At 46.7% G+C, this 4,912-nt stretch overlaps 1 pseudogene across 1 annotated transcript; it reads left to right on the plus strand.

The window, feature by feature from the left end:
* The first annotated feature begins 1,110 nt into the window (after nucleotides 1–1,110).
* Nucleotides 1,111–4,214, plus strand: LOC306652436 (focal adhesion kinase 1-like; annotated as a pseudogene). Its single transcript has one exon. The product of its transcript is annotated as a focal adhesion kinase 1-like (transcript).
* Nucleotides 4,215–4,912: the final 698 nt, after the last annotated feature.

The raw sequence follows: 4,912 nt of genomic DNA on the forward strand, positions 1-4,912 counted from the left end.
GCGGGTCAGCAGGCACAGAGCACACGCAGGCCACGAGACTCAGCACGGCCCGAGGCACGAGCCCGCAGCCCGCCCAAACCACCATGCACCAGGCATGTGCGTGGGAGGGAGCGCGGTCACCCCACCGCAGCCTTGCGCTCAGCCTTGACCTCGCCGTGGCTGCTTGCCCTGGACTGCCATGGAAGAGAAAGGAGGCAATAGCAGTGTTTCCAGATCATCTTTGGACATCCTCGAAGAGCTTTGCTGCCTTCTGAGCTAATATGACCGATACCTAGCATCCAGCAAAATAACGGCAGCTGCTTACCTTGACTCCAACTTGAAACACACACCACACTCAAGTGCTAAGACTCACCTGGGTCCTGGCATGGAACGTTCCTCTGGTGCCATGGAGAGAGTATTGAAGGTCTTTCATTATTTTGAAAGCAATAGTGAGCCAGACACCTGGGCCAGTATTATCAGGCACAGAGATGCTACTTATGTCTGGGGCATCATCCAGAAGATAGTGGACAGACACAGAGTGAAGCGCGTGGCTTGCTACTGGTTCTGCCTCAGCCACCTGCGGTCGGAAGGAGGTTCACTGTCTCCATGTGGTCATAGGTGTCTCCAGCGTGAGGGAGAAGTATGAGCTTGCCCACCTGCCAGAGGAGTGGAAATATGAATTGAGGATTCGCTATTTGCCAAAAGAATTTCTGAACCAGTTCACTGAAGACAAGACAACTCTGAATTTCTTCTACCAACAGGTGAAGAGTGACTACATGCTAGAGATAGCAGACCAAGTGGACCAGGAAATAGCTTTGAGGTTGGGTTGTCTAGAAATATGGCGATCATACTGGGTGATGTGTGGCAACGCACTGGAAAAGAAGTCTAACTATGAAGTGTTAGAAAAAGATGTTGGTTTAAAAAGATTTTTTCCTAAGACTTTACTGGATTCTGTCCAGGCCAGAACTTTAAGAAAACTGATCCAACAAACATTTAGACAATTTGCCAACCTTAACAGAGAAGAAAGTATTCTGAAATTCTTTGAGATCCTCTCTCCAGTGCACAGATTTGATAAAGAGTGCTTCGAGTGTGCCCTTGGGTCAAGCTGGATTATTTCAGTGGAATTGGCAATTGGCCCGGAAGAAGGGATCAGTTACCTAACAGACAAGGGCTGCAATCCTACACATCTGGCCAACTTCAACCAAGTGCAGACCATTCAGTATTCCAACAGTGAAGACAAAGACTGAAAAGGAATGCTGCAGCTCAAAATCACAGGTGCCCCAGAGCCTCTGACGATGACAGCCCCATCCCTGAGCATCACGGAGAACATGGCGGACCTGAGAGATGGGTACTGCTGGCTGTTGAGTGGAGCCACGCAGTCCTTCATCATCAGATCTCAGAGGAAGGTGAACAAGCTTTGCCATCAATACCCAAGTTGGCCAACAGTGAGAAGCAAGGCATGCGGACACATGCAGTCTCTGTGTCAGAGACAGACAATTACACCGAGATAATCGATGAAGAAGATACTTACACCATGCCCTTGACCAGGGACTATGAGATTCAAAGAGAAAGGATAGAACTGGGACGCTGTATTGGAGAAGGCCAGTTTGGAGAGGTACATCAAGGCGTATACATGAATTCAGAGAATCCAGTTTTGGTGGTTGCAATTAAAACATGTAAAAACTACTTTAAACAGCGTCAGAGAGAAATTACTTCAAGAAGCTTTAACAATGCGTCAGTTTGACCATCCTCACATCATAAAGTTGATTGGTGTCATCACAGAAAACCCCATGTGGATAATCATGGAGCTGTGTGCTCTGGGAGAGCTGAGGTCATTTTTGCAAGTAAGGAAATACAGCTTGGATCTGGCATCTCTGATCCTGTATGCTTATCAGCTCATTACCGCACTGGCATATCTGGAGAGCAAAAGATTTGTACACAGGGACATTGCTGCTCAGAATGTCCTGATATCCTCAAATGATTGTGTAAAATTAGGAAACATTGGATTATCCTGGTACATGGAAGATAATACTTACTATGAATCTTCCAAAGGAAAATTTTCTATTAAATGGATGGCTCCAGAGTCAATCAGTTTTTGACATTTTACCTCAGCTAGTGATGTGTGGATGTTTGGTGTATGTATGTGGGAGATACTGATGCATGATGTGAAGCCTTTTCAAGGAGTGAAGAACAATGATGTGATTGGTTGAATTGAACATGGAGAAAGATTACCAATGCCTTCATATTGTCCTCCTACCCTCTACAGCCTTATGATGAAATGCTGGACCTATGACCCCAGCAGGTGGTTCAGGTTTACTGAACTTAAAGAGCAGCTAAGCATGATCCTGGAGGAGGAGAAGGCTCAGCAGGAAGAATGGATGAGGATGGAGTCCAGAAGACAGGCTACCATGTCTTGGGACTCTGGAGGGTCTGACGAAGTGCCACCCTAGCTGAGCAGACTTGGTTATCCCAGTCCACGCTCCAGCAAAGGATTTTACCCCAGCCCAAAACACATGGTGCAGAGCAATCATTATCAAGTCTCTGGCTACCCTGGCCCACATGGACTCACAACCATGGCTGGCAGCATCTACCCTGGCCCACCGTCTCTCATGGACCAGTCAGAATCATTGAATCACAGGCCCCAGGAGATACCCATGTGGCAGCCCAATGTGGAGGACTCAGCAGCATTGGACCTGAGGGGAATGGGGAGGTGTTGCCTGCATACCTGATAGAAGAGTGGGTGATCCGACAGCAGCAGGAAATGGAAGAAGATCAGTGCTGGCTGGAGAAAGAGGAGAGGTTTATGAAACCTGATGTGAGACTCTCTTGAGGCAGTATCAACAGGGAGGAGGGGAGTTGTCAGGGTCCGAAGGGAAACCAACACATCTATCAGCCTGTGGGCAAACCAGATCCTGCAGCTCCACCAAAGAAAACCTCGCCCCAGAGCCCCTGGCCACCTGGGCAGTCTCACCAGCCTCAGCAGCCCTGGGGACAGCTACAATGAGGGTGTCAAGCCATGGAGGCTTCAACCCCAGGAAATCAGCCCCCCTCCCACTGCCAACCTGGACCGGTCCAATGACAAGGTGTATGAGAATGTGAGGGGCCTGGTGAAAGCTGTCATCGAGATGTCCAGTAAAATCCAGCCAGGCCTACCTGAGGAGTACATCCCTATGGTGAAAGAAGTTGACTTGGCCCTGCGGACACTGTTGGCTACTGTGGAAAAGATTATTCCTGTCCTCCCCACCAGCACGCACCAAGAGATCGAGATGGCAGAGAAGCTGCTCAACTCCAACCTGGGAGAGCTCATCAGCAAAATGCGACTGGCCCAGCAGTGCACCATGACCAGCTTGCAGCAGGAGTACAAGAAGCAGATGTTGACTGCTGCCCACACCCTCGTGGTAGATGCCAAGAACCTGCTGGATGCCATTGACCAGGCACAACTGAAGCTGCTGGGGCAGGTGAGGCCACACTGAGCCTCCCCTGGAAGCTGCTCACCAGCCTTCCACCAGCAACCAGAGCAGCCGTGTCCTCTGGCACCAGCCAGCACAGCAGCTCCAGCCCAGCAGCAGTTGGTTGAAAACCTCTCACATAAGTTTAACCACATCTTGACTTGGGTTAATTTTTGTCCCTTTTTTTTTTTTAAATCATGACGTTCAGAAAAGTCTGGGGTCCAAAATGTGGCATTTTTAAAGAATGAAAATTATACATTAAGCAGCTTTTAAGAATATGAGGCCGGGTACAGTGGTGCACACCTTCAATCCCAACAGCTTGGGAGACCCAGGCAAGAAGTCTGCAAATTCAAGGCCAGCCTCAGCAACTCAGCAAGGCCCTGTGTCAAAATGAAGTTAAGGCAGGAATGTGAAGAGCAGCCCGCGTTCCTGTTGGGGTGTTCCAGTGGAAACGGCCTGGGGGCTGCTTTCACTCCTGACCCTCCTTCACTGAATATAGGAAGGATAGAATGTGAGAATGTGATGAAGAATCCCAGGATGCCGAGGATTCCTTTCTTGCATAGTGTTATTATCCAGACTGGGGTTTTGCTAGAACACCCTTCTGTTGCAATATGCTAATCCCATTTACAAAGAAATAATATAAAAGCTATATTTTGAAGACTTGAGTCATTTCAGGAAAACCTATGTACACCCTTCTGTCTCCCACCTTTCACGTCACATGAACATTGAAGCACTGCATTGGAGCCAAGAGCCGCATCTTCTCACCAGGATAAGGTGCCTGTTGGTTGTTGTGTGATTTCTCTTGGAAGCAGAAACGTTTTGTACCAGAGCACTTCCAGACTGCAGCAAGGAGTCCAGAACCACTGTTTTCCATTTTTATATGATTTATAAGAAAAGATTAAAGCCATGTTGATCCCTATAGCCACAGGTGCTGGCTGACCCTCATCGTGTCTATTTTCCCCATGGAGAACTAAGCAGGACACAGGTGTTTGGTTCTGTAGATGTCCAGCTATTGCACCATTGTCCTCTTAGATCATTCTGAAGAACACAGCCTCCCTTTTGTTTGTCAGGGGATATGAATTATTCTCAGGAAGAATATAATGAACTGTGCAGTTACTTTGACCTATTAAAAAGGTGTTGCCATAAAAAAATAAATAAATAAAGGTAAGTGATGAACTACATGAAACAGTTCCAGAAATATGACAGGTATCAAGGAAAAGTGTTTTCCAACCACAGGAGATAATGACTGACACCAGATAAATGTGCCTGGGCTATGTACACTATTATCACTATACAAATATCAGTCATGAAAACTTCATATTTTATATGACAATTAATTGCAAATTATTCTACTCATCTCCTGTATTTGTGCATTCCTAGGATATTCTCTTTAATTTTGTAAAGTATATTAATTTGTAATACAAATTGTTAAATCATACCACATTTTACTTTTTTGGTATTACTTTTGCTCTTTTATTGATTAA

The sequence above is a fragment of the Sciurus vulgaris genome (genome assembly GCF_902686455.1).
Source record: "Sciurus vulgaris genome assembly, contig: HiC_scaffold_213_arrow_ctg1, whole genome shotgun sequence".
NCBI classification, from domain to species: domain Eukaryota; kingdom Metazoa; phylum Chordata; class Mammalia; order Rodentia; family Sciuridae; genus Sciurus; species Sciurus vulgaris.